Source organism: Talpa occidentalis, unplaced genomic scaffold, assembly GCF_014898055.3.
Source record: "Talpa occidentalis isolate TD23 unplaced genomic scaffold, MPIMG_talOcc4v2.1 talOcc4.844, whole genome shotgun sequence".
Classification (NCBI taxonomy): Eukaryota; Metazoa; Chordata; class Mammalia; order Eulipotyphla; family Talpidae; genus Talpa; species Talpa occidentalis.
This window is the reverse complement of record NW_023605244.1, coordinates 1-26,255: the sequence shown is the minus strand read 5'-3', so window position 1 is coordinate 26,255 and position 26,255 is coordinate 1. Positions and strand designations below refer to the sequence as shown.

At 41.5% G+C, this 26,255-nt stretch overlaps 1 non-coding gene and 1 pseudogene across 1 annotated transcript; both read right to left on the bottom strand.

Annotated features, from left to right (window-relative positions):
- Positions 1-952: 952 nt before the first annotated feature.
- Positions 953-1,087, bottom strand: LOC119235050 (small nucleolar RNA SNORA14). The gene has a single exon (XR_005122778.1). It is a non-coding gene; the product is annotated as a small nucleolar RNA SNORA14 (small nucleolar RNA).
- Positions 1,088-4,436: 3,349 nt separating this feature from the next.
- On the bottom strand, positions 4,437-23,138 carry LOC119235049 (RNA-binding protein 34-like; annotated as a pseudogene).
- Between the last annotated feature and the right edge of the window lie 3,117 nt (positions 23,139-26,255).

The following is a 26,255-nucleotide window of genomic DNA, read 5'->3' as shown; positions in this document are numbered from 1 at the left end:
TTACCACAGTCCAGGGACTGTACCAACTCTGCATTTAGTATACCATTTACTAAAGCTTTAAGTGGGTATCCAAGGTTACTCAGCTAATAATTCATTGCTTGACAACTTAAATCAGTCTACTGCTAAAGCGAGGGGGAAAACATGGATCAAAGGTCACAGAAAAAGAATCTGAAAATAACTTATCTTTTTTAAAATGGTAACTTTCAAATAGGATTTACGGTGTTTCCAAAGGTAGGGTTAATCCATTCTTTATAGAGCTAAGCTTCTATCCCGTGACCCCCACTATTTTCAAGGAAATAGTTTTAGGGAAATTAGCTAAATTCCAATTACTACTCATACATTTACCAGTCTATATTCATGGAAGGAACCCTTTCCTATGTCAGGAATGGTGGTGGACACCTGAAACGTCTTAATCTCCAAAAACCAATCAGAGGCACGTGGGGGGCATTACCTGATTTTACAACCTAAGAAAATTAAGATTCAGAAAATCCAAGATATGCTGCTAATCTGTGACTAACCTGTGCTTGGGGACTCAGTGTCTGAAACCCAAACGGTATCCTTCCCCTTAGTTGAACCATAAATGAAAATTTCTATGTGCCTCCTCTCTTAAAACGTAAGAGAGCTAGAATTATATTTCATATTGTAGATGAAACACCATTCAAGCATGGTTCAAAGGTAGTCACGAGCCACAGTGGCCTCCGAAACGACCTGTACTTAATTAAAAATCTAGACTAGGATTGTCACTTCTTTCTACTTTCTGACTTTAATTACTTGACCATTAATTTTCATCTCAGAAACTGTTTTCACTGAGTAACCTAAATACGTTACAAAAATACTTCTTATGCAACAAATTTGCCCTCCTATCGTTGCAAAGGCGTGCGGCGTCGAATTCACAGGACCACACTGGTTGGTCTGGTGACAAGATTTTCCTCTTGCAACTCCCCTTGTAAAAAGATGTCGCAGGTATGAAATAAAGCTGAGCGACAGAAGAAGCACAGCCCTTTGGACTGCCCTGAAATTTCTATAGCATTCATTCATATCTTGGAAACACTTAAAGCCAAGCTACCAAGGGGGTTTAAGAATGCAACAAGGACACCGCGAGCTGGCTTTGAGAATTCAGTCTCGGGCACAAAATCGTAAAAACACCACAACAAAAAAACCCAAAAAACCATGACTTTCGAGTTCAGAATAAAGGTTTAAAAGGTAAACGGCAAAAAAATGCGGGGAGCAGGGGGGTTGGCGACAACACCCCCCCCCAAAATCCCAACCCAAACAAGCGTGTATTTAGAAGGCAAACGTGCTTGGAGAAAAACCAAATGGAAAAATCGTTGCTCCAAAATGGAGGAATCCTGCAGAGCCCAGGAGCCAGGAGCAGCGCGGGGAGCGCTCCCCCGGCGCCATCACCTTTTTCCGGTCCGCGGGCTCGCGGCCGCCCGGCTGAGCACGCGCGAGGGCGCCCGGGCCCGGCCCCACGAAGCCCCCGGCCCGGCGCGCGGCCCCACGAAGCCCCGGCCCGGCGCGCGGGTGGCCGGGCGCGGCGGGCCAGGGACCCACTCACGTTCTCGCAGCCTGTTCTTGAAGTTGGGGTCGCTCCGCCTCTTGCGGTCAAAGTAAATGCAGTACCCGATGAAAAGGGCGCCGCACACGCCCGCGGCGATGGCGCTGTTCCGGCCCACCATCTTCCCTCGGTCGTGGGGCTGTGCGGCGGCGGCCGCGGGGCCCGGGGAGAAGCCGTGGCCGCGTTCCTCAGCGCCGACGGAGCCCTCAGACCCGCCGCCCGCCCGCGAGGGACGCGGAAAGGCCGAGCGCGCGCCACTTCCGGCCCTAATCGCCCGAGGCCCAGGGGACGTCCGCGGCGGTGCCTGAGCGGAGGCGCCCGCGCTGCTTCTGCGCCTGTGCAGGGGGCCTAGGCCCCGACGCTTTGTTCTGGCGGGTGGAGGTTGGCGGCGGAGCCCGGTTTGGGACTGGCGGAGCGCTTGCGTAAGAGACGCTGAGGACCTCCTTGGTGGCGTAAGGGGTTAGGGCGCAACCTATGAAGCTGTCCGCAGCCACTGCAGCACCAGTTCGATCCCCACCGGGGAGATACCCACATGGCACAGCGAACCTCTCCTGACTCGCCCGCTGCGCCCCTCAGCAGTGTATTTCAAATCTACCTGTTCTGTACCCCACTTTGTCTCTGGTGAGTCCTCTCTCACACACATCCCCCCCACACACACATCTGGACTGTACCCCAGTTCTCGTATGCATAAATAAATCTGGAAAAAAAAAAAGAGCCATGAGTGTGTGTATGAGGGGGTGCATGTCGGTTCATGCACAAACTCAGAAGATTCTATAGCCAACAGCCTGCTCCTGTCAAGACAAAGATGGAAGGTTGTTGACGACAGACTTCTTTTTATGTATAATGCTGGCAATCAGTGACTCCTGAATTAACTGAAATTTGCTTTTTCAAGTTAAGTCACAATCCACTGTACGCCAAGCCCCATAGTCTAGTGATTTGATTTCAAATGAATGTTACAAGGGAGGTGTGGAAGAAAATTAAATGGAGCAATTTCTTGAGAAAATATAACCGATTAAAGAGATTGAAGAAAATAGAAGGGGTGAGTTGTCTTGGAGCCACAGAGAAAACATTGCATGAGTAGTTTCAATTTTAAGAGAAAATAAATCTTGGACAAAAAGCAGACCTTAACAGTAAGTTGATGAGAGGTATGGTAAAAACCAGTGAGGTACAGGGTTTTGTAATAAGGAATTTGGTTGGCCTCTATTCCTAGTCATGGAAGGGATCCCTTAAACCCTTGGAATGATAGGAATGTTTGTTTTCTTGGTGGGCCCTGACAGTTTATGTGAAGGAAATGGCTGATGATGGGGCAGTCCAGGCCAGAACACCAACTACAGACAAACCACTTGAGGGTGGGACTTGATATCAGCCCTACCTGAGGCAGGAGGGGTTGGAAGCTGAGTTCAACTTCACAGCCTGCACCTGCATAATGAAAACTAGAGTTGGGTGAGCATGCCAGGAGTTGGCAATACAAGGTGCTTACACATCAGTGTGCCATGTGCTGCGAGGGTGAGATGCAATAGAGGTTTTGAACCTGGTACTCTCCCAGACCTCTCCTTATGTGTCTATTTGGCTGGCTCTTATTTGTAGGTTTTTTTTTTTTTTTCTTTTTCTGGTCATAAAATGGTGTGTAGTCATTAGTAGAATATGTTGCTGAGTTCTGTGACTCCTTATAGGAATTAAGCCTGATCGGGGTTTCTGGGGACCCTTAAATAGCAGCCAACTGAGAAGTGAACATGGAGACCCTTCCAAGTTGTATAGGTGTCTACAGTGAAGGTAGTCTTGTAAAGAACTGTATCCTTAACCTGTGAAGTTTGACCTAATTCTGGTCATTGGTGTCAGAAGTTATTACCAGAATGCTTATGAAAACATCTAGCTGGAGGGCTTCCCTGGTGGCACAAGGCATTAAGCACAGCACTATGAAGCAATCTAACCTCTGCAGCAGGAGTTCAATCTCAGCCGGCCAGGGAGATACCCACATGGCATGGAGCAGACCTCTCCTGCCTCGCCGCTGCTCCCTCAGCAGTGTATTTCAGTCAGTCTGCCTGTTCTGTTCCCCACTCTGTCGCTGGTGAATCTTCTCACCTCCCACACTCTGGCCTATACCTCAGTTCTTATGTGCTAAATAATAAAATTTTTTAAAAAATAAGAATTATCAATGAATAAGTACTTACTGAACCCTAAGAAAAACAAGGTTCTAAGTACCATATGGGTACTACTCATTAAACACCCAGTCTCTGAATACAGGAAAATGAACTGTCTGCTTTCTACAGAGCTATAGTTTAAAGACCCTTAGGTCTTCCCTGTGTTACATCCCACAAAGGATTTTCCAAATAATGAGTAATAACTTAGGGTCTCCCCTGGTGGTGCGGCGGTTGAGCGCTGGGCTGCACGGGTTCGTTCCCCTGCTGCCGGCCAAGGGTCCCACAAAAAAAAAAAAAAAAAAAAAAGAGCCAAATAATGAGAAATAACTTAGAGCCCTCTAATCTTCTTAATCCACCTAAATGGTAGAATGCACGTATCCAGATTTTGCTGACATAGGATCTGCTCTCTGGTTTTCCTCCTCTCCTGCTTCCTGGATACAGGTCCAGTGTATAAAAATTTGTGAGAGGGGAAGTAACTGTATCACAGGGTTAAGCTCCAAGGGACTACTCATATTCATTCTCCTTGTTGAACTTTATTCTATATGACATAATTACCATATTTTATCAGAAAATGTTTCCTATACATATGAGTATCTGAAAGATTGTTTCATGAGGTGTAAGTTTTCTTGGAAGAATATTTTTCAAATTAAAATATAGGAAAGAAAAATTAGACATCTGTTTTCTGGCCAATTTGCCAAGGACTTCAATAACTAGTCTAATCACCAATTAAAAAAAGAAATCAGAGCCAAATTTTATATGTCTTATTGGTTAGTTATTATTAGGTTGATGGAATAAAATTAAAACCCAGAACTCCACTTATTGTTAAATACAAAAGAAAGGAAGAAAAAAATGAGTGACTGTTATATAATAGCCCTCAAAACCTTTCTTCTTAAAGATTGTGATTAAACCATAGGTTAGCATTTCCACTTTTATTATTAAGATACTTTGTCTTGGGACAGCCATTATTATTTATTGCTTTATATTTCTTTAAATTTTTTTCTTTAAATATTTTTCTTTTCTTTTTCTACTCACTTTTTAATTGTGTCTCATTTCAAGTAATTCCTGAAATAACTATCTGAATTCTAACTTCCACTAAAGTTCATACACAACCTGAAATTTTAAATGTTTACCATTAGTCTAAAATCATTTACCGTCGCCTATAACACATATCCAAGTGACTAATCCACCAACACCTTAAAACAAACACTTCAAAGTTATTATTTCTACATAATAAATGGAAAGTTTCCGTGTTTCACATACGTCATCCATGAAAAATTCTAAAACTCAATATGTGGGTCCACCACACTTTTATTACCAATACTCAGTGAGATAAAAATAAAAAGCTTCAGTTGCTACCTCTGTTTTTTCTGTTTCTTAGTCTGTCCACTTTTCTTCTGGCCTTTCTTTTTCTTCTTAATGGGAACAGCTTTTTCTCCAATAAATAAATTTTTAGAATGTCCTACATTTTTTGAAGCAAAATTAAGTCCCTGTTTAGGTTTACTGACATCCTTTGAACTGGGTTTTGAATTTTGTTTTAATTTTTCTTTATTAACAGAACGCATGACTCTGAGTTTTCTTCCCATCAGTTCAGAATTGTTTAATTTCAGAGCAAGATGAACAGCATCTGTATTCTGCAATAAAATCAATATATTAATTTCTACCAGAAACTTCTTTGCCAAGAAACTAGTAAAATTGCAACCTTAATAAATCAGAACATTCAAGCTTTCACCCAGAAACCCCTCCCATCTCCTCACTCAAGTTCGATCACAAGTGTCCCAGCAGCTTTGTTTATAGTCTTGCTTTAATCATGATCCTAACCAGTTTTCCCCAGGAAGTACTTGAGTTGTCAAACAATCAGATAAGTCACAGAATGGGGGGGGGGGGTTGCAATTGTATGGGGAATATAAAAATAAATAAATAAATAAATTTTATGTTATTTAAAAAAAAAAATCTATCTGGTGAGGGCCTCCCTGGTGGTGCAAGGGGTTAAGTCTCAGCATTTGTGAAGCTATCTGCAACCACTGCAGCACTAGTTCGATCCCCGGCCAGGGAGATAACCCACAGGGCATAGCAGACCTCTCCTGACTCGCCCGTTGCTCCCCTCAGCAGTGTATTTCAGAAGATCTGCCTGTTCTCCTTTCCAAGCTGTCTCTGGTGAGTTCTCTCCCACACTCCCCGCCCCACCTCTGGCCTGCACCCCAGCTTTATTTTATGCATAAAATAAGTAAAATAAATCTTAAAAAAAAATATCTGGTGATACATTATGAAGAGCCTCCAAAATAAACATATATATTGACCTAGTTACTAACAGCCCACTGGGCATCTATCCTAAAGAAGTAATTCAAAAATAAAGGCAAACATTTAAAGAAAAAAACAACCACTCCAATTTCCTTATTATAGGAATAGGGAACATGAAAAATCTGAGAAACATGAGGGAAAAGACAGTCTAAATAATGTTATATCACTCAATGGAGGATGCTTACATAACATAAACGAAGTGAAGCAGGTTGCAAATTTTTAGGTCCACAGGTATAAGTTAAACTATAAAAAAGGCACAGGAAAAAACTGAAAGGAAATGTATTAATGAGGGAAGAAAAACTCAAGTGCCAGCAGACAGTATGTATATTTGAATAGAATGTATAGTCTAATACTAAATATAATGTAATAATGTTAGGCATGAAACAGTGGTTAATATTTGGTGAGCTAAATATAACCAATTTATACAAAGACTGAAATTTTCGTCTACTTGAAGTGAACAATCAATTCTTTTCTCCATTTCACAGAAGTTGGATATTTAGTGATTTAATATCTTTAATATCCAGTTTCTCAAACATTATTCAGTAACATTACTATGGAGAAAGAGGGAACTATTGATAGAACATCTTTTGGCTAGATGCAATTAGAGGAACTCTACTCATTAGTTCTCTTAAGATGGAATTTGAGGGTGTGACAGTTACGTCTGAATGATGAAAGAGCAGTGACAATCCCTCTCAGCCTCATTTCAGAGGACAGTGACAATGCATTAGTCTCTCATACCTCAAAAAGCACGTAGCCAAACCCTCTGCCGACTCCTGTAACTTTATCTCTCACAATTCTTACTGCCACAATATTGCCACAGTCCAAAAAGTGTTCCTCAACTGTAGATTCTTCAATTCCTACAAATAAATTCAACCAAAGAGGAAATAAAGACTTGGAATTGCCTTAGAAAACTGCAGGTGTTAAATACAGCAAGGTAAGCTTAATCCAATGAAAATTAGTGAAGTAACATACCTCAATTTTTAGTCTTAAAACATTAGGTTACAACTCAGTTGTTATGTCCCTGTTATTTAAATAACTTTATTTAAACTTACTGTATGGGAGATTGCCCACAAACACTGATCTCTTCTCCCTCTGAAACACAAAGAGTTAATAAAAATCAGTCAATGAAGCAGAAAATGGAAGTCATCCTAAAACCCATCCTTTTCCCTCACCCCACATATCTGTTGGGCCTCCATCTCTGATTTAGTCACACACCCAGCCTTCCCTGCAGCCTTCCCCTCTCTATTATGAGTAGCCTATAATGAGGTGAATAGCACCACAAGAGGGAGTGTTTTATCTGTTCACAGCTGGCACTGGGTTAGGGAAGGGAACCCAAAGAATGTGACCACTTGTTGACCTGGTAGCTGGACTTTGGCAATTAAAGCCTCCCCAAAACCCCCCACCTCCCATGTGAGTTCCACAGGGGTTCCACTTGGCCTCCTTGCTCCTATACTGCTTAGGACATGTTCCTGAGACAAAAATATGTTGCTAAGACCATCTCGACAGTGTACCTGATTAAACCCAGTTAAAGCCTCTAGACAAACTTTTAACATTTGGGGGACAGGGGTGGAAAACCACCTGTCTTGTGGATGCCCAAGACAAGCCTATATATAAGTACCTTTGCTTATTAAAACTGCCACCTGCCAATATGGAGTAGTCTAGTCTGTCTTTTTCTTCCATCTCTCCTTGCCCTTCATGTACAGAGACCAGTTTCAGATTACTGGTGACCCAACACTGACACATGGCAGTGCTCAAGAAAGGCATGCTATGTTAGGGCTGGGCAAGGTTTTCCTGTGAAGTACCAGAGAGCAAATATTTCAGGCTCTGTAGTCCATGTGTTGCAACTGTAGTCCATGTATTGCCACCACTCAAGTCTGTCATTTAGCACAATACATAACCTAATGAGTATGGTTTGTACCCATAAAACTTTATTTCAAAAAATATGTGGCAAGTGGTTTTGGCCCCCAAGACAGTTTCTTCACCTGTGCTAGATCCATAACCAAAGACAGTGCTGTCAACCAGGCCTTTATCATTTCTCAACCAGGTCACTTTGACACTGACTGAAGTAATGTTATGAGTTTTTACAAGCCCAGCCTTCATTTCAAAGGAGCTTCGTAAAATGCCAAGTCTGGTCACAACTCTCCCATGCTTACACCTGTACCATAGCACCTACACAAACCCAGAACCAACATGGCAGAATACAGACTTCATGATTTGGCCTCTACCTATTTCTCCAATAGCAACTCTTAGTCCTACCCAGCCTCACACGCTACCCACTAAAACTGTATCAAGCCCTTGACATTCCCTGAGCAAATTCAGTTTGGGTCCTCACATTTGCACTGTTTGTCCTAATCCAATATTCTCTTTTTGTAATTTTTGCCTGGATATCACGGACTCATCTTTCATGTCTGATGTAACACCTGTTTTCCTAGAAACCCTCCTTTGTCACTTCTTGTTGGCACCTTGCCCGCCAAGCGCCCATACCAGAGCTGACGAAGTACCCTGAGCCTTTCTGACAGTATTCATTGGCCACAGTCATCAGTACCTCAATCATTCCAATTTTATCTTCACCTTTATAATGGGAACATCTAGGAAACTGAGACTATATGGCTGACACAAAGCAGAGACTTAAAAACCGTTAAATGAATTATTTAACTTTCTAGTCCTCATTCTATAAAGCACTGGCCTAGATGCTGTCTAACACATCTTCCAACCTAACTCTCTGATTATTCATTCTAATGGTGGGACTGGGGGGATCATAATCCTATAGCAAATGTAGACCTAAGTTGGTGGACCATTACTGGCACTGATATTGTGACTCCAGAGGACAAAGGTTATTTCTTTTTTTTTTTTTTTTTATTTATTTATTATATTTGTTTGTTTTGTTTATACATGCACTGGGTACAGTCAGAAGCGCGGGAGGGTGAGAGAATTCACCAGAGCCAGAGTGGGGAGCAGAGCAGGCAGAAGGACCGAAGTACACTGCTGAGGGGAGCAGCGGGCGGCAGGAGAGGTCTGCGCGCCATGTGGGACCCTCCTCTGGTGGCCGGGGAGCAGCCGGGGATCGAACCGGCGCCGCAGAGGCCGCGGGCAGCTTCGCAACCCAGTGCTCAACCGCTGCACCACCGGGGAGGCCCGACAAAGGTTATTTCTTTCTCTGCGTCCCTCAAGCTCACTGCTAACAAAAGCTCAGAAGAAAACATTTCTCTCTACAAGACTTTTTCTTGTTTTTTTTTTTTTGTTAAGATTTTATTTTATATATTTATACAAGTACTGGGTAAAGTCAGAAGTGCAGGAGGGTGAGAGAATTCACCAGAGGCAGAGCGGAGAGCAGAGCAGGCAGAATGATGAAGTACACTGCTGAGGGAGCAGCAGGCAGCAGGATAGGTCTGCATGCCAGGTGGGCCCCTCGCCCAGTGGCTGGGGATGGAACCGGCATTGCAGAAGCTGCGGGCAGCTTTGCAACACAGCGCTCAACCACTGCGCCACCGGGGAGGCCCAAGACTAAGTTTTTTAAACAACTCAAGTACTACTTACAGAGGAAGTGACAGATGCAAGATCAACTCTAACTCGAAATCCTTCTGCAATTTGGGCACCATTTCTGTATTATAAATATGAGGAAGAAATGACTGTTAAAAATGAGCCCCAGGTTACTGTAATATTTGTCCTAAAATGAAACCAAAGAATAAAGCATGTATATTTAAATAATTCTGCTGAACCTCAAAGCGATAAAATTACCTTTTCAACGCTTGTGTAGCAGCACTCTCGTTCTTAAACACAACATAAGCATTAATATTTTTCTGGTCAGGGTGAACTTTACGTCTATAGTCCAGGAAAAAAAGAAGACAGTGTTAAAATGTTTCCATCAGTAAATATAAATAAAATATATACAGGTTGTTTTTCACTCTCACTCAACACATATGACAAAAATTTCTGAAGAAAGTTTCATCACCTAAATATTTAGGAACAATTCAAAAAATTACATAACTTGTACAGACATTGGCTGAAACATGTAACCCATGCCTTCTTACTAAATCATCACTGTGAGAGCAGGTGGACCATCCATGTAACACCACACGGCTGGAAAATAATCTCAGCTGCAGCTCTGTATTTAACATATATACAGAAATGCAAAAAAGACAACTGGATTTTTTCTTCTCACTCTAAAATAAAAGCAAAACAAACACAACCCCTTTGTTAAGACAGTAGGCAGTGTTTTGATCTTTCAGTGGGAAGGTATAATGACTGCTTTTCATTTTTTTTTTTAAAGATTTATTTTTATTTACACAAGAACTGGGGCACAGGCCAGAGGCAGGGGAGGGTGAGAGAATTCACCAGAGACAGATCGGGGAGCAGAACAGGCAGACTGACCGAAATACACTGCTGAGGGGAGCAGCAGAAGAGACAGGAGAGGTCTGCTACGCCATGTGGGTTTTTCCCTGGCTGGCTGGGAATCGAACCCGTGTTACAGAGGCTGAGGACAGCTTCATAGCGCTGCACTCGACGCTCTGCACCACCAGGGAGGCCCTGCTTTTCACTTTTTAATGACCACAGCCATTGCTATTCACTGTCTAAACCCATTATGTCACTAGCTTGACAAAATGGTGATATAACTGAGATTTGACCAATCAGCAATAAGGAACCAGAATGACCACAAATCCTTCTTAGAAGACATTACTCTATTGTTTTGAAGTCAGAGAAGGGTATATCCTGTGCAATGAAATCATTTACATAAAATCTTAGAAACTGAAAACTAACATTCAAAGACAGGAAAGTGGCCTCCCTGGTGGTGCAGGCGGTTGGGCGCAGCGCAGTGAAGCTGTCCGCAGCCTCTGCAGTGCCGGTTTAATTCCCGCCGGCCTTGGAGCAACCCACATGGTGACAGGAAGAAGGTCAGTGATGACCTGGTGACAGGGGGTGGGTGATGAAGCGTTCAGTATTTTTTTTTTTTTGGAAAGATTTTTAAAAATTTTTCGGTTAAGTTTATTTATTTTTATACAAGAACTGGGGTACAGGCCAGATGTGTGGGAGGGTGAGAAGATTCACCAGTGACAGAACAGGGAACAGAAAGGCAGACCAACCAAAATACAATGGTGAGGGGAGCAGAGGGCGAGACAGTAGGTCTGCCTAGCCATGTGGGTTTCTCCACAGCCAGCGGGGATGGAACTGGCACAGCAGAGGTTGCAAACAGGTTCACAGCGCTGCGCTCAACTGCCTGCGCCACCAGGGAGGCCCAGCATTCAGTATCTTGACTATGGCAATGATTTTAGGAAATTAAAAAAAAAAATACAGAAAATAAAAAAATTAAAAATTATACATATAAAGTATGTGCAGTCTTGGATCAAGAAGATGTGGTACATATACACCATGGAATATTACTCAGCATTCAAAAAAGATAAACACATCCAATTTGCAGCAACATGGATGGCGCTGGAAGGGATCATGCTCAGCGAAATAAGCCAGAAAGAAAAAGAAAAATACCGGATTGTCTCACTCACAGCAGGAATCTAGAAAACTTAAATAAGGGACCCAGGAAAATGAATAACTATAAGAAAGTGAAAATCAAAATCAACAAAAAATATGAACCAGAGACACTCTATGGGGAGTGGGGGACGGGGCGGGGAGGAATTGGGGTCAAAATAAGGGGTTGCAATTGTATGGGAATATAAAAATACAATTTATTTAAATTAAAATAAATAAATAAATAAAGTTTGTGCAGTCTTTTGAAGGTAAACCAGGCTTTCATAAAGTAGAAAAAAAGTTGACAAATGTTTAACTATAAAATTAAAAGGCAATAAGTTTTACATTATAAAATCTCCAGTGAGTAGAAGAAAAATAGCAAGTGACCAATAGGAAAAATAACTCAAATAACAAAAGGCTAATTTCTTTACACCTAGCAGATTTCAACAGAGAAACTCAGTAGAAAAAAATTGAGGAAATGTGTAACAATTTACATAAAAGGGAACAGAAATGATTCTTGATTATATGAAAAGATGCTCAGTCATAAAAGAAATATAGATTAGAAATATCATTTTAGGGGCCTCCCTCATGGTGTAAGGGGTTAAGACGCAACCTATGAAGCTGTTCGCAGCCTCTGCAGCATGAGTTTGGTCCCCAGGCAAGCCAGAGAACAAGTCACAAGGCACAGCAGACCTCTCCTGGCTCACCCGCTGCTCCCCTCAGCAGTGTACTTCGGTCAATCTGCCTGTTCTATTCCCCACTGTCTCTGGTGAATCCTCTCACCCCCCATACCTCCAGCCTGTACCCCAGCTCTTGTATGCATAAATAAATAAATCTTTAAAACAAAAAAAAAAACAAAGAAATATCATTTTACCTATGATATTGCCAATGATGAAAAAGCTGAAAACCATACCATTGGTAAAGGTATGAGAACAGAAATAAGCTACCATCTCTATGGGATGGAAAGCAGTCAAAATTACAAATGCAAATAACCTTTTGATCAAGCAATTTCACTAGTAGAAGTTTATCCTAGGGCCCCCCTGGTGGCGCAAGGAGTTAAGAACCTCACTATGAAGCAATCCACAGCATTTGCAGCATGAGTTCAACCCCCCGCAGGCCAGGGAGAAACCCACACGGCGAGGCAGACCTCTCCTGTCTCCCCGCTGCTCCCCTCAGCAGTGTTTTTAGTCAGTCTGCCTGTTCTGTTCCCCACTGTCTCTGGTGGATCCTCTCATCCCCCACATCTCTGGCCTGTACCCCAACTCTTGCATGCATATATAAATAAATCTTTAAAAAAAAAAAGTTTATCCTAGAGATAAATTTGCGTGTGTACAAACTTAAATAAGTACAAGGTCACTCACACTCTACATTACTTGTAATAGACACAAAACTAGGGAAAAAATCCAAATGTCCATCAGTGATGGGTTTGTTAAAACAAATTGCGGTATACCTTATAGAAAACAAAGATGCCCTGTAAAAGAATGGAGAAGCAATTTTTACACTGATATGAACAGATTTCTAAGTTACAGCAAGTGGTAAAAAGAAAGAAGTAGAGTAACATGTTTATATTAAATACCACTGGTCCAAAAGTTATGTGTGGGGGTATGAACATACATGTATATTAGTTTGTAAATGCATAAAATGTCACCAGAAGGTTATAGATGACCTCACACCAGTAAGAATGTCCCACATTAAAAAAAATGACAATAGCAAATGCTGTCAAGGATGTGGCGAAAAAGGAACCCTTTTAGATTGCTGGTGGGACTGCAAACTGGTCCAATCACTATGGAAAACTGTGTTGAGGACCCTTATATTATTAAAATGGATCTACCATTTGACCCCGCAATTCCACTCCTAGGAATCTATCCAAAGGACACAAAACCATTAATTAGAAAGGAAAGCTGCACTCCTATGTTCATTACAGCATTACTTATAATAGCTAAGATATGGAAACAACCCAAATGCCCAAAAACAGATGATAGGATCAAGAAGATGTGGTACATATACACAACAGAATACTACTCAGCAATCAAAAAAGATAAACTCATGCCATTCACAGCAACATGGAATGAGCTGGAAGGGGTTATGCTCAGTGAAATAAGTCAGAAGGAAAAAGAAAAATATCAGGTAATTTTACTGATGGGAGGAATATAGGGAAACTGAACAAGGGGTCAGGTAAGAAAACAAAGGACAAAACAAGCAGGCAAACTCCAGAACTGAGACACACCACAGGAGAGGGAGAGAGAGGGGGGTAGGTCAAAAAAGAAGAGGAAAGAGCACAAGAGACGTGGTGACAGTTCACAGGTGATTTGGTGGTGGGAATTTTATGGTGATTACACATGAGGGGAGAAATCAAACATTATACAAAAATGAACAATGATGCATAAAAATAAATAAATATAATTTTTTTTTAAAGGTAAAGTAAAAACCACAGGTGTCTGAGGCAGTAAATTGGCTGACTAGGGATGAAATGTAGGAACTTTTCATTGCATACACTATTACATTTTTTTCTTTTGAACCATTTCCTTTATTTCTTATTCAAATAATTAAATTTAAAGTGTTTTTAAATGGGGTCAGGAGGCCCTTGACTCCATTTTTCTGGCACCAAATCTCCTCAGTACTATTATGACATACTCTTGTAACAGAACCTTTACTTCTATTGAATTCAGGCCCCTGGATTCCAATCTTACATAGAAACAAAAGTCCATAATCTCCAAAGAAGAAGGGCTGTGTCTTGCCAAGTTTTACATTCCCCATAGCGTTTGAATATTGTCTTGTATAAAAGACTGACGTTTGGTTACCTGAGGAAAAATTACGGGAGTCAGGAACACATATTAACACGTACTGATCAAGTGTGAACTATGTATCTGGCACTGGAATGGTTATGGGGAAAAAATGGCAAAGACCTGGTCCACCAAATAATTCCAAATTAGGAATGAACATAGAAATAAACTTGTCAAAATGTTCAAGGGGATGATTCAAATATCTTTATATATAAGAGGATCCTGAGGAATGTTTTTACAGTACATTATAAGTTATCTAATATAACTATCTATATAGAGATCAAATTATAGAGATCTTATGTATGTATCTTATGTATATGTGTATGTGTGTGAGTATATGTGTACAATATATACCCCTCTGCTTCTAAAATCCATCATTTCAAGTACCAATAAGAAAGAAAAAACAGGGCCTCCCTGGTGGCACAAGGGGTTGAGACGCAGCACTATGAAGCTATCAGCAGCCTCTGCAGCATAAGTTCGATCCCCGGCCAGGGAGCCGACCCACGTGGTGTAGCAAACCTCTCCTGTCTCGCCTGCTGCTCCCCTCAGCAGTGTATTTCAGTAGATCTGCCTGTTCCGTTCCCCACTCTGTCTCTGGTGAATCCTCTCACCCCCCACATCTCTGGACTTTACCCCAGTTCTTGTATGCATAAATAAATCTTTCAAAAAAAAAAGACAAAACACCCCAGATTGGGAGACTAATAGGAAAAACACAAAAAACTAAAGTTAAATGAGAAATAAAGGCTTTATAAAATTTACATATGGCAACTATACTTGAATTAAGAAAATCAATGAGAAACAACTTTTAGTAAAGAAACGTGCAAGCTCACCCCTTGGCAACAAGGGCGGAAATACATGGGAAAGGAAACGGGAATCCTGCGTATCAGAATGAAGCCACACTACCTGTTTGGTTCAGAAACCCTTATAGAGAATTTAAAGTGGTCTTGGATTGGCAGTATCCCAGAGAACATAACTGTCCCTACAAAAACCTGACCAGCCAACAACTATGGAGCACCTCTGATTTTCAGATGCATCTTGATTTCAATCTGAGAATGTGTGCCCTAAAATGACGAAACTACACCAAATTGATCGACCCCCTTGAAGTTTCTTGGGGTACGTTTACTAGCAAGTTATTTTACAATATGTCCCATGACTCTACAATTTCCATTAAGGCCTAAAGACAAACAGGTGACAAATTCCTATGCTATTACAGACAATAGGAAACAGTCAAAGCATGATGTATTCCCAAACAGTTTAAAACTACTTCCTTTCTTTAATTATAAACTTACTTTATTGCTGCCACCTTTTTGGACATGGTTTCCTCTGCGGGAATCTTTTAAGAGAAAAAAAAATTAGAGAAAATTAATTATTTGAAATATTGTAGCAAATTAAATGTTAATTAATTGAATTCTAAATTTCTAACTCTGATATGAGGTGATTGAAAGTGAACCAGAAACAACTATCCTAATGCTATGTGAATGGGAGCTGGTAGCTGAGGACAGAAACATCCAAAGATAGTACCATACTTAGATCCAACAGGCCCTGAACAGAAGCAAACATACTGTGGCCTCAAACTTTGTCAGATGACTTGAAGTGGTATTTGATCATAAGGGGACAATGATGTTAAAGATGCACATGAAGAATGTAAAGAAAATTGTTTTATAAAACAAGCATGAAAAGGCAACATTTCTACTTGGTGTTTTTTGCAAATCCCATGTGATTTTAAATATGTCAAGCTAGGGCCTCCCTGGTGGTGTAAGTGATTAAGTATCAGCACTGTGAAGCTACTGGCAGCCACTGCAGCACGAGTTCGATCTCTGGCCAGGGAGCTGCTCACATGGCCCAGCAGACACATCCTGTCTCGCCCACTGCTCCCCTCAGCAGTGTATTTCAGTCAGTCTGCCTATTCTGTTCCCCACTCTGTCTCTGGTGAATCCTCTCACCCCCTGTACCTCTGGCCCATATCCCAGCTCTTGTATGCATAAATCAATGAATCTTTAAAAAAAAAAGGTCAGGCTAAAATTATAATGTAAGAAGACATATTACTTCATCCATATCTCTAAAAGCTCATATATGGCTGTTGGAAAAAAAAAATTGTGGTAGCTTTAATTGGGAAAAAAAGGAATTCCCTTTTATATTTAGGTTCACTTTACTATAGTCTTATGTAGTGCTTAAGAGTAGAGGGGGCAGGTAATGAAACTTGCATGGAGGAAATTCAATCAACAACTATAACTGTCAGGTGTGTGTTAATACCGCCAGGTACTGAGAAGATGAAGGCAAAAAGATACAGTTCACAGTCTAGAAGCACCTGTGAATGTCAGTCTCATTTAGGGGAGTTGTAAATCTCTGAAAAACTTCTTTCTTAGTCATCTGATGAAATCTTGAATAACAATGCAACTGCCTCCAGTATTTTAAGAGGCAAAATGGAGTTTAAGAAGGAACCCCTGCAAAACAAATGAACTGAGAAAAGGTCAAGGGTGAGAAAGGCTACAGGTACGCCCAGCAACAGGCATAGCTCCTGGGCTGCAGGACTTATGTGTGGAGGAACACAGAGCCTCGGGGCCACCCTGTGCAGACCACCAGGCTAAGATGGACGGATCTCAGTGACAGCAAGACTAACAGAAAGCTTTTAAGGAATTCCATACCTACTTGCTGTGCATAATGTACAGGTACTGGTAACCAAGACAAACTGGGTATTTATAGTCACAGCTTACAGTCTGGTGGGGTACACAAACAACATAAAAAAAATTACAGGACAGTATCACAAGGACTACACTGCAGTGTGGGTGCTGCACAGCACAGAGCAGGGTCACCAAAGATGCCAGTGGCCTAGTGATATAGGAGAATCTGGGCAGGTTGCCAAAAAATAATACCAGGCCAAGGTAGGTATATATGGGTGATACACAGAGGTAAGAGAGAAAAGAGAGAGAGAGAGAGAGAATAATGTATAATGACTATCACATGGAAGAAACTTCATTTACACATTTTTGTATTTATTCATTTACACAACTAATATTTATTGAGCTTCTACTATGCGCATTATTTTGAGGTGCTAAGGACAAAGCAGTGAAGAAAAAGATAAATATCCCTGCACATAATGCAGAGGTGGCATGCGGCACATACAGAGCGGGGAGAGAGGGAGGATATCAGGCAGGAGTTCAGAGTGAAGTACTTCAGAGCAATTAAGCTAACAGCAGTATTTTGGCTAAATCAGAGGTAGGCTAAAGGCAGTAACTATAATAGGCCTCAGCAACTGTTCTGGCAAAAGGTAGTGAAAACTTAGGTGGAGGGCTTCCTCTGGTGGTGCAGGCCGTTCAGCACAGCACTGTGAAGCTGTCCACAGCCTCTGCAGTGCCGGTTCAATACCGGCCGTGGCTGCCGAGGGTGCCACATGGCGCAGCAGACCTCTCCTGTACACCCACTGCTCCCCTCAGCAGTATATTTCGTCAGTCTGCCTGTTCTGTTCCCCACTCTGTCTTTGGTGAATCCTCTCACACTCCCACAAATCTGGCTTGTACCCTGGTTCTTGTATAAATAAGTAAATCTTAAAAAATTAAAAAAAAGAAAACTTAGGTGAAACAATGAAAAAAAAAATCTTGAGAAGAAAACACAGTTGAAAAACAGGCCAAGATAACAATAGATTGGGTGGGCCAAAGAAAAGAGTTAAAGACAACCACAAGGCCCACAGTCTGGGAAGCACTAAATAATATAGAAAATCAACAGACAGCACAGGTGGGGTGAGGGATGGATGAAGGTTTAAGAACAGACATGTTAAAACTGGGGTTTCAAGACACCAGAGTGTGTATGTCACACATAAACCTGATATGGGGAAAAGGCAGAAGGGCAAATCAAATATATGTAATAAAAGTGAGACAATAATGCCATCAGAGAAATTATAGACTGCTCCAAAATCTTGGGAAATGTCAACTTTTAGAGAAGTAGGCAGTTTGCCCACTGTGACATCTGACCATGTCTGGAGCTATTACTGGTTGTTACAACTGGGATAGAAAGGGCACTACCAGCATCTAGCAGGCCGAGGCAGGAATACTACTAAATATCCTACAATGTAGAGGGTGGCCTCCAACAAGGAGTTATCCAGCCCAAAATGTCAAGAGTACTTAAGTTGAGAAATCCCATTTTAGAGAATCACATGAGAAAGGGCAGTTAGAAATAAGGAAAAAGCATTTCTTGTATTCTAATGCATATTAATTACAAAAACACAAGGGATGCTTATTACATGCTCTGAGGATCATGGTGTAATTAGAGTAGTTAGTTGGTAAAATCAGATACCATTTATATAGTTTTAACATTAAATTGATGCTTTAAAAAAACTTTTTCATGCTCAGAACCTAAGTACTGTCTACAGCAGTCACACAAACCTCCCATATTGAATACCTATGATTCCAGAAATGCTTCTTAACAAGTATTAACCTTTCTGATTATTTAGTAAACACAACAAACAAATGTCACCCGCCATCCCACAAAATACGTAATTGGCCTTAGTAACAATAAGTATATTATTTCATTACGTGAATTCATTGAATTAACTGACAAAGTTCGAGAGTCACTAAGAGCAACAATTTTTTGGGTTGATTTCGACCTGCTGACTCAAAATCTTAAAGGCAAGTACACCTCCATTTCACTAACATAAGATGTTTATAACTCTGATTCAATACAATAGACTTTAAGATTATGCAATTTTAAGGAGTGGAGGGGGAAAAACCTACCAGAGAACGAAATCGCACAGATTCTATTTGTCCATATTCTTTAAAAAATGACTTCAGGTTCTAAAATATAAATAAATACATAAATATATATACATATTCTTTATTTAGTCTACTTTCAGAATATCAAATAAGGGTTACAAAAAGGAACAAAGTCAAGCCATCTGATAATCTTTTACTACCAGGTTTTGTTATAAGAACATTGTGGGAGAAAGGGTGACCAGTCAGTTGGAAGACAAAAAAATTTTCTGAAATTTAAGTAAAAAGAAAACATAATTTCATGTTAGTATCCATAAGGGACTAAACATCTTTTTTTTAAAGATTTTTTTTTTATTTATGAAAGTGCTGGGGTACAAGCCATATGTACGGGAGGGTGAGAGGCTTCACCAGAGACAGAGCGGGGAACAGAACAGGCAGACTGATGAAATACACTGCTGAGGGGAGCAGCAGGCGAGACAGGAGAGGTCTGCCACCCCATGTGGGGTTCTCACCAGCCGGCCGGGATCGAATCCTTGCTGCAGAGGCTGCGAACAGCTTCATGGTGTGGCGCTCAACCACCTGCGCCACCAGGGAGGCCCACTATACATTTTTATCTTTCAGTCTTTTATAATCTTCACCACATGAAAACTCAGATTATCTATTCCACAGATAATGTAACCTTTTTTTTCATGTTGGCGCCAACCAGAAATGAATTTTACGGATTCTTATGTCAGTATGAGAAATTTTCTAAGTGCTAGGCATTAGGACCATATTGAAATTGCATATTGAGGGCCTCCCTGGTGGTGCAAGGGGTTAAGACGCAACCTATGAAGCTATCTGCAGCCACTGCAGCAGAAGTTTAATCTCCAGCCAGGGAGATGCCCACATGGCACACCAGACCTCTCCTGACTTGCCCACTGCTCCCCTCAGCAGTGTATTTCAGTCAATGCACCTGTTCTGTTCCTCACTCTGTCTCTAGTGAATCCTCTCACCCCCCACACCTCTGGCCTACACTCCAGTTCTTGTATGCATAAATAAATAAATCTTTAGGGCCTCCCTGTTGGCACAAGGGTTAAAACGCAACCTATGAAGCTGTCCTCAGCCACTACAGCACGAGTTCAATTCCCAGCCAGCCAGGAAGCAACCCACATAGCACAGCAGACCTCTCCTGACTCGCCCGCTCCTCCCCCCAGCAGTGTACTTTGGTCAATCTGCCTGTTCTGTTCCCCTCTCTGTCTCTGGTGAATCCTCTCATCCCCCACATCTCTGGCCTGTACCCCAGCTTTTGTATGCATAAATAAATAAATCTAAAAAAAAAAGAAATCTTCAAAAAAAAAAAAATTGCGTATTGAAATTTAGAGGGTAAATTTTGTATGTTTTTCTTAAGACTAGCTTAGAATGTGGAGAATGCCAAGAATGTGTTTGACAGCTAGGACAATAATTTCTATAACCAATTTTAATTCAAAAATAATTTACTGAATGTGCAAAGCACAACACATACTCCCTTCCCTTGAGCTCCTTATAATCTAACAGGAAGATCAATAACCAAAACTATGCTACAAAGTAAAATAATGTATTATGTTCTGTAAAAATAATCGCAAATAAAATACTAGGAGACAAAAGGGTAAAAAGGATAGAGAAAAACCAGGCAATTTTTTGTACTGTTTTGTGTCTAAGGAAGTGGAATTTAAATTGTCCTTCAAGGGATGGGCAGGATTGTGACCCAAGGAATGCCAAAAGTATGATTATCACATGGAAGAAAATTCATTTGCACATTTTTTTTTTTTTTAATTTTCTAGAGGCATGTCTTATTATTTATTATTTGTTTGTTTGTTTGTTTGTTTGGTTTATACATGCACTGGGTACAGTCAGAAGCGCGGGAGGGTGAGAGAATTCACCAGAGCCAGAGCGGGGAGCAGAGCAGGCAGAAGGACCGAAGTACACTGCTGAGGGGAGCAGCGGGCGGCAGGAGAGGTCTGCGCACCATGTGGGACCCTCCTCCGGTGGCCGGGGAGCAGCCGGGGATCGAACCGGCGCCGCAGAGGCTGCGGGCAGCTTCGCAACCCAGCGCTCAACCGCTGCGCCACCGGGGAGGCCCTATACATTTTTGTATTAATTTATTTATACAAACTAATATTTATTGAGCTTCTACTGTGCACTAAGTATTATTTTGAGATGCTAAGGACAGAGCAGTGAAGAAAAAAGATAAATATCCCTACACATACAGAGGTGGCATGTGGCTGGAATGAAAAAACCCAGACAGAAGACCACAGCAAGAGGTCAAAAGAATTTGCAAAAGTCTGAATTAGGGCAGTGACTATGGGAAAGGAATGGTATGGAATACAGAATCTGTCTGTAGAACAATTTGTATAGTAGTCATTTATAATAAAGTTATGTATTAATGACTTTTTATGTGCTTATTTAATAAAGAGTAAACAAACTAATGAATTAATTTCTCTGAATTTTTACAATATACAGTACAAACTCACCTTTTTATTACATGTGACAGGCAAATTTCCAACAAACACTGTTCTCTCATTCTTTAATCTCTCTTCTTCCTGGTTGATTTTAATTTTCTTTCTTTGATTTACAACTATGTGGTCTACATCATCATGTTCTTTTTTATCTGCTACTTTAACACCAGATTGAGAATTTTTCCTTTTCTGCCCTTGTTTCTGGTGAACTTCTTCTTCTAAATCTGCACTTGCTAGAGCATTTTCTCTTTTTAAGAAAGAAAGAAAAAGTGTCATGGAAGTCAGGTGGAGAATCTGACAAAGCATAGTGATTAATTTCCCACCTATTTCTGGTTATTGTATGTATAAGCTTAGCAATCAAAAATATCTCTAAATTTTAAAAGTGGCATTATCTAAAAGTGACTAGTATCTTCAGAAAAACTAAAGGGTTAGGAAAAATTAAGTCAAACTTTTGAAGATATGTGAAAACTGTCAGGCAATAGAGCAACAGAAGTTCATTTAAACAAGTTAATGGGAGAAATTTGATCTCTGAGGTAGTTTAAGAAAATTGAATGCATCTTTTACCTACATGCAGAAATATTTAAAGACGAAACAAGTTTAAGTTTGCATTCAAATAGTGAGATGGATATAAATGGGGTAAAGATAAAATAAGACTGGCAGAGTACTAATGATTGTTGGTGCTGCAAACATGGAGATCCTTATTCAACTCTTAAATATGTATATTTTCCATAATAAAAAAATTGAATTAGAACTTTGAAATGAGCAGAAAAAATAAGCTATGACATGTACAACAATCCCAATTTCTCTACCATCTTATATCTCTAACATCAACTAACGCAATTTTACCAACCTGTTTGCCAACGTTTGTCTGCAACAGAAAGTTCTTCTTCACTTTCATTTTTTGGCAGATTCTTCCAAAATTGGTCTTTGATTTTGGGATGTACTTTCCTCCTCCTCATCCTGTTTCCTTTTTTTTGGTGGTTTCCTTTAAAAGTTGGAAGTTATGTTTTGAGACTTCATCCTTTTTAATAACTTAGTGGTTTTTCTAAATTAGCATCTCTTCTCACTGGTATGTCCAGTAACTAAAGTTACTTAGATTGAACCCCACCTGTCCCACCTGCCATGCCCTGCACCGTAGATTGCTTAAAGTTACTCTAATGGACCATTCGGAACAGAACCCAGTGACTTACTTTAGGCACAGGCACGTACACGGTTGAAGCTGAGGGTCAAAGGAGCCGAAGAGGGACGCCAGTGGACCTGCGCTGCCGCTGGAGGGGGGCTTGCGTGGAATAAGCTATTGGCGACTTGTCCGACCAGATAGTCTCCTGTCTGACTCCCACGAACGCCATCGTCCGGGTTCTCTCTAGGTACCAATGGCAGAAACTCAGCGACACGACACCACGCCACGCCCCTCCGCTTCGCCCGCCCGAGAGCCCGAAGGCACACCTTGCCCAGGTAAACGTGCCGCGCGCCACTCACCCCTCCTGGGCACCTCTCCTTTTCGTCCCCCAGCCCACGCAAACAGGCTGCGCCCCCCACATCCCTCCTGGGCACTTCTTTTTTCTTTTTCTTCCAGCCCCAAGCCTAGGTTAATATGCCGCGCGCCACTCACCCCTTCTGGGCACTTCTCCTTTTCTTCTGTTTCTTTTCTCTTTCCAAGGCATTTTTACGGCCAGGCCACAGAGAGCGGCAGCACGCGAGCCGCACTTCCGGGTCCCGTCACTTCCGCCGTCCAGGAACACGCCCCTTCCGCTCCGGGACTTTTTTGCCGCTGCCTTCGCGGGCAGAAGGGACGTCAGGTGGAAGGGCTTGGGATTCTCGTGCACATTTGTGCCTTGCTCTGTTAGAGCGAGACCTAGTGTTGGGAAAGAAGTCTTTGCAGAGTAGTTGAGGCCTGAATCGTGAATAAGGAAACTGCTGGAGTGGGGTGTCAGTCAGAAGAGAGGAAAAACACCTACAAAAACCCCCGGATTAGTGCAGGGAAGGAGGTCGAGTAACAAGGTAGGTGTAGGTAAACATCACTAGCCAGTGGTGAAGGGACAGGGACTATCTCTCTGCTCCTTACAGGGTAACGCTTGGTCTGAAGTGGGGGTGGAGTCCACAAAGCCTGTATGGAATTACCTCAGGACATCCTTTCCCCTAACAAAATTTCGGAAGAGCTGCAAGAGAGTTGGGGGAAAGGATGTCCTGAGCTAATCCCATACAGGCTTTGTGGACCCCACCCCCACTCCAGACCAAAGCCATCAGGACATTGGGAAAGACAAATCCCATCACCCACCACAGGGAAGTTGCTGGAACACCTGAGGGTGGAGCTGAGCAAGGAGAGAAGAAGCTGCAGAAGAGACTGAGGAAGGAAGGAAGCAGGATGTAGAGCCAGAAGACCTGGAGGGGGCACATGGAGCAGAGAGACATTGCTTAAAATAAAGTTGAAAATAATGTTGTTGGGGACCACAGCTCTACCTGCTTGGCCAGGCTATTTTGCCAGGTAAAGGAGATACTTGGCACTTTTTTTTCAGCCTGCCTCCCAGATTTGTCTTGTCTTCACCCAAATCTTTACCTTTTAACCTACTTTTTCTGGCCACCTTTGTCTTTTGTATTCCTTGTTTCTCATTTTCTTTTCTTTTTTTTTTTTTTTAAGTTTTTTTTTTTTTAATAGAGGCATGTTTTTATTTATTTTATTTGTTTGTTTTTTTTTTTTTATACATGCACTGGGTAACAGTCAGAAGCGGCGGGAGTGAGAGAATTCACCAGAGCCAGAGCTGGGAGCAGAGCAGGCAGAAAGGACCGAAGTACACTGCTGAGGGGAGCAGCGGGGCGGCAGGAGAGGTCTGCACGCCATGTGGGACCCTCCTCCTGGTGGCCTGGGAGCAGCCGGGGATCGAACCGGCGCCGCAGAGGCCGCGGGCAGCTTTGCAACCCAGCGCTCAACCGCTGCGCCACCGGGAGGCCCCCTTGTTTCTCATTTTCAGCAGCAAAGTTGTACCCATCCTTCAAGGTCCAGCTCAGAAGCTATCTGATGGTAATTTTTCCCTGGTATTTAAAAATCAGATAATTTTTCCCAAGCCTCCATCCTACCTGCATTAGTGTTAATTTCTAGATGTAAGACTTGTTCTGTAGTGTCTGTTTTCGTACTGGTGAATATTTGGTAAATTGACTTTAGGTAATAAAAGATACATACTAGTTATCATTAATCATTGACTGCAGCAGCGTTGGTAGCAAGATAGGATTTGACTTTGTATCTTTAAACGATTTGCTTTTTTTGAAAACTACTTAACAGAACACACTGGGAATATGACCATGCATAGCCCACAATAGAAAAATTGAGTCCACAACATTCAGTTGGTTGACCTGGTTTTTGATTTGAGTCCCTTATCTTGGTTTTCTGTAAAATACTCAAGTGGTTTCACAAAGATGAAGAAAAATACAACTGACCGTGCTTTATGCAACTCAAGCATTCTAATCTATCCCACATGGTCCATTGAAGAAATTCTACCTTTCCTTCCCTAAATCCACCAAACCCATTCCTTCCCCAGCTCTTCCTAGCATTATTCCAAGAATCATTTCCTATCAGGAGTGCTGTATTCTCATCACACATCTGGCCTACCTAACTCTTCCTCTTTCTCAACACATTCCATTCCAATATTAATTTTCCTTGAATGCTACTTTAAGGTTTGCATCTCCTCCAGTCACTAGTCATCACGATTTTTATATGATGCATATACTGCCACCCTTTAAACTCTTATAGTTTTCCCTGATGGTACAGTTAGCACTTTATTTTATATCTTATGCTTCTTCCACAACGAAACCCAAAAACTTTACTTCAGGGTATTACATCTTACACATAAAGCCAATGTTTATATTATGTAAGCCAAAAATCCCTAAGTAGCAGGTTAAAATTAGAACAAAGATGTAGAAATAATAGACTTGAAATAATGAAAGGCAACACACACTTCTAAAGGAAAATGTTTGAAAGAGGCTGTAGTTGGAGTTAAAAAAAATTATTCCCACTGCCATTCAGAAACTGATTATTAACCATTTCCAAGATCACTACAATCCTTTGAAGAGTCATAAAGAATCTCACAGAAAAAGACAAAACAACTTTATTAAAAATCCTAGAGGTTTCATGGAATCTGTTTCACCTCCCCCAGACTACCTAGATTTAAACTTCACACTCAGGTTATTTCAGTAGAGTAAAAAGGTTTTTGAAGAACACTTAAAAAAAAAAAAACATAACAGGGCCTCCCTTGGTGACAAGGGGTTAAAGGACAGGCGTTAACAAAGCTACTGCCAGAACACTGCAGCCTCAATTCCTGGGCCAGCCAGGAAGGTGATGCATGGCACAGCCAGACCTCTCACTTGCCTGCTGCTCCCCTCAACAGTATACTTTGGTCAGTCTGCCTGTTCTGCTCCCCACTCTGTCTCTGGGGAATCCTCTCACCCCCCGACCTCTGGCTTACACCCAGTTCGTGTGTGCATAAATACATCTTTTCAAAAAAAATTTATCATTGGTTGTAAATTAGATTGATAAAATTTAGTAGATGAACCAAGAGAAAAACAGATCAAATTCTTGTAATACCATGAAAGTTTCAAATTCTCTCCAGAGGAGTTAGAAAGAAAGGAGAATAGGCAGACTAGAATGCAGAGAAAGGCATCAGTTTATAAACTTTAACAAAATTTGGAATCCTCCGAAGAATAGTGTTTTCAGTAACACTCTAAGCAGGTGATACTAGTTGTTTAAAAACCAGGTTTCATGATAAGGTAAGCCTAAAAATTGTAAAAAGTTGATCCGGGCCTCCCCCGGTGGCGCAGCGGTTGCCCCTGCAGAGCCGGTTCCTTCC